A 12,621-nucleotide genomic window follows, 5' to 3' on the forward strand; every position below is an offset into this window, starting at 1 on the left:
ACGATAACTTGAGTAAATTTTGAGGTATCTTGATGAAATTTGGTACGTAGGTTCCTGGGCACTCATCTCAGATCGCTATTTAAAATGAACGATATCGGACAATAACCACGCCCACTTTTTCGATATCGAAAATTTCGAAAAATAGAAAAAGTGCGATAATTCACTACCAAATATGCATTAAGCGATGAAACTTGGTAGGTGAGTTGAGCTTATGACGCAAAATAGAAAACTAGTAAAATTTTGGATAATGGGTGTGGCACCGCACACTTTTAAATGAAGGTAATTTAGAAGTTTTGCAAGCTGTAATTTGGCAGTCGTTGAAGATATCATGATGAAATTTGGCAGGAACGTTACTCTTATTACTTTATGTCTGCTTAATAAAAATTAGCAAAATCGGAGGACGACCACGCCCACTTTTTAAAAAAATTTATTTTTAATTCAAATTTTAAAAGAAAAGTTAATACCTTTACAGCATATAAGTAAATTATGCCAACATTCAACTCCAGTAATGATATGGTGCAACAAAATACAAAAATAAAAGAAAATTTCAAAATGGGCGTGGCTCCGCCCTTTTTCATTTAATTTGTCTAGGATGCTTGTAATGCCATAAGTCGAACAAAAATTAACCAATCCTTGTGAAATTTGGTAGAGGCTTAGCTTCTAGGACGATAACTGTTTTCTGTGAAAAAGGGCGAAATCGGTTGAAGCCACGCCCAGTTTTTATACACAGTCGACCGTCTGTCCTTCCGCTCGGCCGTTAACACGATAACTTGAGCAAAAATCTATATATCTTTACTAAACTCAGTTTACGTATTTATCTGAACTCACTTTGTATTGGTGTAAAAAATGGCCGAAATCCGACTATGACCACGCCCACTTTTTCGATATCGAAAATTACGAAAAATGAAAAAAATGCCATAATTATATACCAAATACGAAAAAAGGGATGAAACATGGTAATTGTATTGGTCTATTGACGCATTATACAACTTTAGAAAAAAACTTGGTAAAATGGGTGTGACACGTACCATATTAAGTAGAAGAAAATGAAAAAGTTTTGCAGGGCGAAATCAAAAGCCCTTGGAATCTTGGAAGGAATACTGTACGTGGTATTACATATATAAATAAACTAGCGGTACCCGACAGATGATGTTCTGGATCACCCTGGTCCACATTTTGGTAGATATCGCGAAAACGCCTTCACACATACAACTAAGGGCCACTCCCTTTTAAAACCCTCATTAATACCTTTAATTTGATACCCATATCGTACAAACACATTCTAGAGTCACCCCTGGTCCACGTTTATGGCGATATCTCGAAAAGGCGTTCACATATAGAACTAAGGCCCACTCCTTTTTAAAATACTCATTAACACCTTTCATTTGATACCCATTCGTACAAACAAATTCTAGAGTCACCCCTGGTCCACCTTTATGTCGATATCTCGAAAAGGCGTCCACCTATAGAACTAAGGCCCACGCCTTTTTAAAATACTCATTAACACCTTTCATTTGATACCCATATCGTATAAACAAATTCTAGAGTTCACCCCTGGTCCAGCTTTATGTCGATATCTCGAAAAGGTATCCACCTATAGAACTAAGGCCCACGCCCTTTTAAAATACTCATTAACACCTTTCATTTGATACCCATATCGTATAAACAAATTCTAGAGTTCACCCCTGGTCCAGCTTTATGTCGATATCTCGAAAAGGCATCCACCTATAGAACTAAGGCCCACGCCCTTTTAAAATACTCATTAACACCTTTCATTTGATACCCATATCGTACAAAAAAAATTCTAGAGTCACCCCTGGCCCACCTTTATGGCGATATCTCGAAAAGGCATCCACCTATAGAACTAAGGCCCACTCCCTTTTAAAATACTCATTAACACCTTTCATTTGATACCCATATCGTACAAAAAAATTCTAGAGTCACCCCTGGCCCACCTTTATGGCGATATCTCGAAAAGGCATCCACCTATAGAACTAAGGCCCACGCCTTTTTAAAATACTCATTAACACCTTTCATTTGATACCCATATCGTATAAACAAATTCTAGAGTTCACCCCTGGTCCAGCTTTATGTCGATATCTCGAAAAGGCATCCACCTATAGAACTAAGGCCCACGCCCTTTTAAAATACTCATTAACACCTTTCATTTGATACCCATATCGTACAAAATAAATTCTAGAGTCACCCCTGGTCCACCTTTATAGCGATATCTCGAAAAGACGTCCACCTATAGAACTTAGGCCCACTCCCTTTTAAAATTATCATTAGCACATTTCATTTGATACCCATATCGTACAAACACATTCTAGAGTCAGGCCTGGTCCACCTTTATGGCGATATCCCTAAATGGCGTCCATCTATAGATCTATGGCCCACTTCCTCTTAAAATACTCTTTAATACCTTCCATTCGATACACATGTCATACAAACACATTCCAGGGTTACTCTAGGTTCCTTTTACAACATGGTGATTTCCCTTACTTTATCTCCACAGCTCTCAACTGAGTATGTAGTGTTCGGTTACACCCGAACTTAGCCTTCCTTACTTGTTAAAATTTTTTTATTAATGTTTTGGCAGAAATATATTTTTTATTATTTTTATTGATCTTACGCCATTAGTGATAAGACTACTGTGAGCTTTTCCGAGTACATAAGGAAATAATTTTTTTTTCGCTAAACACACATGTCCATAGAATCTACATTAGGGTGGTTACAAGTTATATGGTGAATTTTAATTTTTGTTGTATCTTTCGGGTAAAGATGGGTTTGATGGTGAATGAGAACAAAACGAAGTACCTGCTGTCATCGAGCAAAGAGTCCGCGCATATGCGCCTTGGCAACCACGCTACTGTTGGCAGCCATAGTTTTGAAATAATAAAAGACTTCGTTTATTTAGGAACCAGCATCAACACTAGCAACAACATCAGCACTGAAATCCAGCGAAGAATCAATCTTGCCAATAAATGCTACTTTGGACTAGGTAGGCAATTGAAAAGTAAAGTCCTCTCTCGGCGAACGAAAATCATACTCTACAAGTCACTTATCGTACCCGTCCTGCTATATGGGCAGAAGCATGGACCATGACAACAGCAGATGAAGCGGCTTTGGGAGTGTTCGGGAGAAAAGTTCTTCGAAAGATTTATGGACCTCTACGCGTTGGCGATGGCGAGTACCGAAGAAAATTTAATGATGAGCTGTACGAGCTATACGCAGACATCAACATAGTCCAGAATTCAAATGCAGCGGCTGCGCTGGCTAGGCCATGTTATGCGAATGAAAGATGCTGCTCCGGCCAAGAAAGTGTTTCTATCGGAACCCGCCTATGGAATCAGAGGTAGAGGGCGGCCCTCACTCCGTTGGAAGGGCCAGGTGGAAAACGATTTATACTCCCTTGGTGTGACCAATTGGTGCCGGTTGGCGGAGCGAAGGAGCGACTGGCGCGCCTTGTTGGACAGCCATAACCGTTTAGACGGTTAAGCGCCAATTAAGTAAGTAAGTAAGTAAGTAAGTCTATCTTTCGGGGCACCCTCCTAAAATATGCAAATAGATCAGAAAATGATTATTGAAAAGTTTCAGGCCAATCCGATAATGTTAAAAAGTGCCTCATTGAGGTCAAAGTTAGGAAAAACAGCGATTTTTCAGAAACAATTTTAGTGTTTCGTCAGTAAAAGTGAAACCACTTATGCCAGGAACTTGACTCAGATTGGCCTGAAACGTTGTATGTATCATTTTCTAATCTATTGGCATATTTCATCGAGGTGCCACAACGGAAAATCTAAAATTGATTTCTTGTAGCCACCCTAATCTACATGCATTTACAAACACGCTCAACAATAGCATTTTTTTTTTTGTTGTACTCGAGCACACTGGCGCACTTATTTTATTTACATTTGTACTTTAAAATCTTGTTTTTTTTTCTCGAGAATGGCAATTGCAAGTCAGCAATTATTGATCGCAATATGGTAAGTGATCAGCGCTTGTTATGGCAGTGTTGTGGCTATTGTTTTTTTTTTATAATCATAAATATTGTAACTATGGGATTTGCCCTACTATTGATTTGTTGAGAAAATAAGATAACACAAATTTTATATGGCAATATGGTAGATAAAACAATAAGGGTGTGAAGCCTTAACAAGTGTATACATACATACATATATATTTCTAGAGGATCTCAGAGCTGCTCTGTCAAAACATATGAGGATATTATATTAATTTTTGCAAAGACTATCTCTGCTTTTATTTTATTTCTTTTAGCTTGTAGCATAATCTGTTCAAACTCGACCCTTGTGGAAATTTCTGCGAACAATAAATGACACTGAGAGGGCACAAAGAGAAAACAAGTTTGCCTTCCAAGTCTGACAAGGGAAACTCGTACCACTCACTATACATGAATGTTATAAAGTTTGCCTGTCTATTGCTTTGCATAAACTATTCTTCCACTTTTTCTTCTATAAAAAGTAATTGCTGTAGATACTAGATGATTGATGTTAGCAGGTTCGCAACTCAAAATCTGAGTCTAATCGAAGCCCGTAAATTTACAGCTTTTCCACTCTTCATCCGGTATATACTCAGCATGACATTGAAGCAAGAAAAGAAGCCCTGGTAACTGTAGCCAAAGACGTTCGAATCATATATAGGACAACTATTTAATAGCCTACTGGTGACTAGACATGGCTTCTATTATATTTTTTTCACATTTTTCATTTAACGAGTCGACTTAGCATGGGCATTATCCCGTATGGTATGAAGTTTCCACCAAAACCGAGACCGTTGCTAATTTTGAATCGGGTACTTCTTGTCTGATATCTGATATATATGTATATATAGTTCGTATGAAAAGATGCATATTATGCGTTTTTTTTAACCTTTTCCATATTAATAATAGTTGTTTTGTTATTAACATTTTTTATTAATGACAAAAAAAACCATTTATTAATAATAAATAAATAGTACCTTCCCACTCCCACCAATGATCAACCACAAACCGTTCTTGAATTGATATTAATCAAACCCTACGTGGGGTTTGGTTTAAATGAGCACAGAAGGTTCACACATCAATACCAAATTGGTCATAAAATATGAAAATGTGCTTGGAAAAACTTATCTTAAAACAAGTAAGGAAGGCTAAGTTCGGGTGTAACCGAACATAAAAATACTCAGCTGAGAGCTTTGGAGACAAAATAAGGGAAAATCACCATGTAGGAAAATGAACGTAGGGTAACCCTGGAATGTGTTTGTATGACATGGGTATCAAATGGAAGGTATTAAAGATAATTCTAAAAGGGAGTGGGCCATAGTACTATAGGTGGACACCATTTCAGGATATCGTCATTAAGGTGGACCAGGGGTGCTTGTACGATTTGGGATCAAATGAAAGGCGTTAATGAGTATTTTAAAAGGTAGTGGGCCTTAGTTCTATAGGTCGACGCCTTTTCGAGATATCGCCATAAAGGTGGACCAGGGGTGACTCTAGAATGTGTTTGTACGATATGGGAATCAAATAAAAGGTGGTAATGAGTATTTTAAAAGGCAGTTGGCCTTACTTCTATAGGTGGACGCCTTTTCGAGATATCTCCATAAAGGTGGACCAGGGGTGAATCTAGACTTTGTTTGTACGATGTGGTAATCAGATGAAAGGTGTTGCTGAGTATTTTTAAAGGGAGTCGGCCATAATTCTATAGGTGGACGCCTTTTCGAGATATCTCCATAAAGGTGACCAGGGGTGACTCTACAATGTGTTTGTACGATATGAGTATTAAATTTAAGGTATTAATGAGGGTTTTAAAAGGGAGTGACCCTTAGTTGTATTTGTGAAGGCGTTTTCGAGATATCGACCAAAATGTGGACCAAGGTGACCCAGAAGATCATCTGTCGGGTACCGCTAATTTATTTATATATGTAATTCCACGAACAGTATTCCTGGCAAGATTCCAAGGGCTTTTGATTTCGCCTTGAAGGACTTTTTCATTTTATTCTACTTAATATGGAAGGTGTCACACCCATTTTACAAAGTTTTTTTCAAAGTTATATTTTGCGTCAATAAACCAATCCAATTCCAATGTTTCATCCCTTTTTTCATATTTGGTATAGAATTATGGCTTTTTTCGATATCGAAAAAGTGGGCGTGGTCATAGTCGGATTTCGGCCATTTTATATACCAAGATAAAGTGAGTTCAGATAAGTACGTGAACTAAGTTTGGTAGACATAAATCGATTTTTGCTCAAGTTATCGTGTTAAGGGTCGAGCGGAAGGACAGACGGTCGACTGTGTATAAAACTGGGCGTGGCTTTAACCGATTTCGTCCATTTTCACAGAAACCAGTTATCGTCAGAATATATTCCCCTACTAAATTTCACAAGGATTGGTTAATTTTTGTTCGACTTATGGCATTAAAAGTATTCTAGACTAATTAAATGAAAAACAGCGGAGCCACGCCCATTTTCATATTCTCTTTTTTTTTTTTTTGTATTTGGTTGCACACTATCATTACTGTAGTTGAATATTGACATAATTTACTTTTATACTGTAAACATATTCAATTTTTTGTTATAATTTGACTTAAACAATTTTTTTTTTTTAAGTGGGCGTCTTCGTCATCCGATTTTGCTAATTTGTATTTAGCACACATATAGGAATAGGTGTAACGCTCTTGCCAAATTTCATCATGATATCTGCAACGACTGCCAAATTACCTTCTTTCAAAAGTGGGCGGTGCCACGCTCATTGTCCAAAACTTTACAAATTTTCTATTCTGCGTCATAAGTTCAACTCACCTACAAAGTTTCATCACTTTGTCCGTCTTTGGTAATGAATTATCACACTTTTTCGGTTTTTCGAAATTTTCGATATCGAAAAAGTGGGCGTAGTTATTGTCCGATTTTGTTCATTTTAAAGAGCGATCTGAGATGAGTGCCCAGGAACCTACATACCAAATTTCATCACGATACCTCAACATTTACTCAAGTTATCGTGTTTACGGACGGACAGACGGACGGACGGACATGGCTAAATAAATTTCTTTTTTCGCCCAGATCATTTTGATATATAAAAGTCTATATCTATCTCGATTAGTTTATGCCGTTACGGATTACCGTTATGCGAACAAAGTTAATATACTCTGTGAGCTCTGCTCAGCTGAGTATATATAACAAGCGCAATCGGTCACGAGTTAAGAAAAAACGTACTTAACATACTTTCGTCAACAAATGTTCTTAATCTTGAACTTGTTTCGTTCGTTTTAGGACGATTTTTCTCTAAGTGTATGAATTAAGAACTTTTCGAGCAGAAGTGAACAGTTAGTTACCTCGACAATAAAAGTCACGATATGCGATAATAATTCCTAAAAGCCCAGCAACAGTCGGTTTTAAAGGGAGCTTTGATTTAAAACCACTACCAAACAATGTACACTATGACCATGATGACAGTCTCCCTCAATTCTAGTTTTCAGGCATACCAGATTCAGTTGTGAATAAATTGTTGGCAAGTTTTTGCAAATAAAGTTAGTGTGAGCGTATCTTGGCATATCTAAAGGAAAAAAATCGATGAAAAGTAGAAATGAGCTGACTTAATCGAAAAATAATTTAAACCAACCTTCATGCATGAATTTGATAAATAAAGGATATTTTATATGAAAACATGCTGGAAGACTAGCTTGCACCAATGCAAAGCAGTCGGATTTACAGCTACTATACCTGAAACAATCGGCGACTGTTTATGCTTAATATTAGAATAATAAATTTCCAACTTAGTGCTGTAATTTCATTTCTAGAGGCTTGCAGTATTGATATTTCTAACCCTATACTTTTATCCTACTAGGTACATATGTATGTATGTTTGCAAATGCATTATATTACTTACCAGATACTCCACTTAATATCCCTCCAACGGGATTCTCTTTGAATTGAGCCTGCTCTACTGCAATCAAAAATGATTTTGTACTAGCGGCAATACGATGTCCATCACTACCACCAACAGCAAGTAAGACACAATTGCTGAGTTGTTGACTTGTTGGTCATCACTGTCTTAGTTGCAAAAAAATCAAAATTCCAAAAGACCAAAAGCAAAAAAACAACCACAACGAATGTAACGAACCGTGATACAATGAAATACAAAGCGCAAACGAAGCCAAACACAATGCGGAAGCGGATATATCCAGATCCAGAACACTGCTGTATTGTACCTACATACATAAATAATACAGGGCCGGCTTGACTTATATAGCTGACTTATTTTGTGCCAAGCTGTTTTTGATGTCTTCTGCTTTCAACTTAAGCTAACCAATGTTCTGATACTGTAGCTGGATAGCTTTGTGACGGCTAGACGGGCTGTAAGGTGTGTTTTTTCTTGGTTTATTTCGCTTGCTTGATTGTCTATTTGTTTGTCTTCTTGCCTGTGTACTTCAGCACTTATGCGATTGCGTTTCCTTGCTTTCCGCCTTTGGGTTCTTTCCGTTTGTTTATTTATTTGTTCGTTTGACTGTCAGTTGGATTTTAAATGCCTTTCTCTTTCCTGCTCTTTTCGAAGTTCTTTTGAAATATTGTTGTATATAGTTTCGTTGCTACTTCCTCTTTTTATTTATTTTTTGTAACTTTTTTTTATTTATTCATTCTTATTTTTATATGCATACATACTCACACTCTATTTGCTATCATGTCCAGTGTGTATGTGTGTGTGAGTTGGTTTGTTGCTGACGCTCGATTTGCGCTGTTTATTATTATTTAGTTTTTTTGTTTCCCTTTTTCACTTGAGTTTATTTTTGTTATTGTTTTTGCTCTATTTTTCATATATCTTCAGCGTAGTTTATTTATATCTTTTCTTACACAAACATACAATAAACCGCTTTCGTCCGATATGAAATATTTTTTCTTTTTATATTCTGTTATTTGTTGTTGTGTTTTATTATCAGCTCAAGTTGTTATAAAGTTCTGCTATTATTCCGTCTATAAATGTTGTACCTCATACAATCAATTTAATTTTTTTTTGCTATAAGCGGATTTGCTTAGTACAGTAGACGCTCACAAATTATAACCACTTTGATTTTAGGGTGATTCTAATTGTATAATGTTTTTTGTGATGTTTTTAATTGTATAAAACCTTAAAAATTAAGTCAATTTGAACTAAAAAACTACAACAAAATTTTGTCTTATTTAATTTTATTCATAAAAACTAGAAAATATAAGATAACGATGAAGTACAATACATATCACATGTTTTCTTTTATTAAATATACACATGTGTATATATACGGTAAATCAAAAAAAAGATCCAAAAAACAAAAACTCCAATTACATAAAATATATTTTTTCAATAAAAATACATAAAAGATCGACAGAAACACATTAAAAAAGCTGAAATTGAAATAAAAACTTCATAACTAATATTCAGCTATGTGCAATGATTTTTTGTGAGCTTCATGATATGTATTAGAAACAGCGTTTAAAATTTATGGTTTATTCGAGTTGATATAGGTTATTGCAGATGGCGCCACATCAAGTTCTGGGGCTAACCGCTTCGATTCTAACCGAATTTTCGATTCTAATTTCAGATCGTGTAATGTATTGAAAAAGTTGATTCTAATTTCTGGACATTCTAATTACTAAAGGTTCTAATTTGTAAGCGACTACTGCATTACCGCTTTTCTACCTTCGAAAATTTAAGTACAGAGTTCTGCTATTGTACTATGCAACTTTCTTTTCGTACTTTTTATCTTATGTTTTTTTTTCTTATTCTCACTTCAAAATGCCTCAACTAACATACGCGAATTTGAATTCACGTTCAGGTTGGCTTCCTTCTATCGCTTGAAGGGTGGCTTCCTCCTGTTGCTTGAAATCACTTCCTTATTGGCGTGTTCATTCTACTTATATATTTTTTACATTCACTTGGCGTTCTACTTTTACCAGTGTTTTTGCTTACTGTTATGCTTATTACAGCAACAATGTCAGGGCTTATGCTCTTTACATTTGTTTTTTTTTATTTGTTGCTATTGTTGTCGTTTAACAAAAAAAAATCAATCACATGCGACTTGCAGCTGTTCGTGGCGTACTAAATGCATAGAGGGCAGTGGGCGTGCGGCGCGTGGTGGATGTGAACTCAATAAATGCGTTGCACTTCCATGTGCGTACTTCGTTTTGTCCTTTCTTTCCTCTCTTTCTTTCTTCTCCCCTCCTTCTCTTTTCTTGTTCCGTTTTTGCTTTTTATTTAGTTTAGACTTACTTGTTTTTTATTTTGATTCCTTACTTTCTTGTAATACTTCTTATACTTAGTTCTTTTCCTCTGTTATTATGTTGAATTTGTTTTATTTAGAATAAATTTATTCTTTTTAAATCCATTTACTTATTATTGAATTGATCTTCTTCTACTAACTTTTCTTTCACTTATTTGCCTATTTAACCTCAAATATGCGCTTAGTGTCTTAAGCTGGAGTCATTGGTGCCGTATGTCGTATCGCTGTATCCGTATCCCTAACGTAATCAGCTGTTTATCGTTACGACGGAAACCAAAACCCAATTGGTTGGCTACGATACGGTTACGACCTTAGCGGCACCAATAATCGATTGCATTGATTCTCATAAGGTTGGTCGAATCAGCTGTTATAAGGTTACCGATACGGTTACCGATAAAGCACCAATGTCTCCAGCTTTAACGTTCACTGCTGCCCACTCCAACTGCCTCGTTAAGCGCTTGAACTCTTCCACACAGCGTGCTTGCGATGCCGTTGCGATGTGTGATCATCTGCTCTGTTCGCCGCATACACCCAATTACTTGGAACGATAAACGTTCATTTATCAATAAATTAGGTACATACTTTATTTATTTATTGCTTCCTCTTAGCTGTTTCTTTTGCTTTTTGGTTTGTATTTGCTCATGCTTTGTGAGCTGTCAAAATGAAATATTTGCAAACTTATTTTAAGCAGAAATATGCCAACCAAATAATGTTGCCGAAAAATTCTAAATTCACATTCACGCCGCTTTATTTTCCACTCTCATATTGCTTTAACATTGTTTTCTGATATTCCCGCTTGCTAATTCTTTACAAAAGCACTCGGCTGCTAGCACAGACGTTCAGTTTATTTGACATACCTGCATGGCACGCTTACATACATACACGCTCATAGTTTAAATTTTTTTTGTTGTATTTGCTTTGCTTAGCTATTTCCTATCTGTCAAAAAAAAGCAATACAAATAATTATCGACGAAATAATAAACCACACGCTTTCGACGTTGAGTCATACACTTTGAAACTGTTGTTGTTTTTATTTTTGTTCTCTTTGTATTAAAGTATTTCTTTGCATTATTTCTTATAAGAAATGTCAATTTGCTCACTTATTATTGCCTTTGGCATTGTTTTGTTGTTTTTGTTCCAGATTTCGCGTATGTTGCTGTCTGCGCTACTTACACACGCCACCACATTTACATCCGCATCCGTATCCGCAACCGGTACTTTCCGCTATTTTTATTTTCATGCATGCTATAACTTGTTTAATATACAGTTTTCTCTTTTTCTTGTAGTTCTGTTTTTATGCGCATTTTATTACATACCTATTTGTTTATACTTTTGCATTTTTCGTTTAATCTTTGTTTCATATATAGTCAACAATTCGCAATAAAATATTTAACACATACACTTTATTGTTGCAAAAATGTTAATTGTCAAGTCCAAAAGTTGTCTTCTTTTCTTACTCTTTTTCGCGCGTTTAGTTTTTTTTTTTTCATTTATTTATAAAGTTGAACTATATCACTCACTCAAATAAAATGAAATTATTTATTTAATAGAAAATGTTTATTATCTTAACCCGACGTCATTTCATACAACAACCGTACCGCACGCCAGGCAAATAACAAATAACAACAATACATTTTCTAAAGTCTCACATAATCACTTAAAAAGCAAAAAGCGGCAAAAGCGCCGCAGCACATGAACAGGGTTGCCTGTCGTTTGTTTTGGCTAAGTGGCAGTGTGCACAAAAGAGTACTGAAAGAGAGACGCGCATAATGTACTATGGGATCAGGGAATTTGATTCGATGTACTCCAAAAAATCATATCAAGGCACTTTAAGTGGGTAAACTATTTAATATACTTACAAGCGGATAGGGCGCTCGACTGTGATTGCTGTTGATGTCGATTAAAACCCACCGGAACGATTTAAAGTCAATGAATATTTTTTTAGTTTGCTTAATCTATTTTTTATACTCAGCTGAGCAGAGCTCACAGAGTGTATTAATTTTGTTGGCATAACGGTACCTTGTAAAGGCATAAACTAATCGAGATAGGTATAGGCTTCTATATATCAAAATGATCTGTGCGAAAAAAGAAATTAATTTAGCCATGACCGTCCGTTCGTCCGTCAGTCCGTGAACACGATAACTTGAGTAAATTTTGAGGTATCTTAATGAAATTTGGTATGTAAGTTCCTGGGCACTCATCTGAGGTCAATAGTTAAAATTTACGAAAGCGGACTCTAACCACGCCCACTTTTTCGATATCGAAAATTTCGAAAAACTGACAAAGTGCGATAATTCATTACCAAAGATGGGTAAAGCGATTAAACTTGCTAGGTTGGTTGACCTTATGAAGCGGAATAGAAAATTAGTAAAATTTT

General features: G+C 35.9%; 1 protein-coding gene across 28 annotated transcripts in view; it reads right to left on the reverse strand.

The window, feature by feature from the left end:
• aop (anterior open) overlaps positions 1-11,881 on the reverse strand; it is a 164,986-nt gene extending 153,105 nt beyond the window's left edge. The window contains exons 1-4 of one of the 28 annotated variants that reach the window (XM_067767406.1): positions 11,561-11,881; positions 10,666-11,181; positions 9,665-10,438; positions 7,880-8,961 (exon numbers count right to left, since the gene is read on the reverse strand). The gene's annotated coding sequence lies outside the window, so the exon portion shown is untranslated. Of the gene's footprint in view, positions 1-7,879; positions 9,005-9,653; positions 10,439-10,635 lie in introns of all 28 variants that reach the window. The other 27 variants (XM_067767404.1, XM_067767402.1, XR_010949821.1 and 24 more) reach the window with 27 other exon arrangements.
• Between the last annotated feature and the right edge of the window lie 740 nt (positions 11,882-12,621).

This window comes from Eurosta solidaginis, chromosome 2 (assembly GCF_040869045.1).
Source record: "Eurosta solidaginis isolate ZX-2024a chromosome 2, ASM4086904v1, whole genome shotgun sequence".
NCBI classification, from domain to species: domain Eukaryota; kingdom Metazoa; phylum Arthropoda; class Insecta; order Diptera; family Tephritidae; genus Eurosta; species Eurosta solidaginis.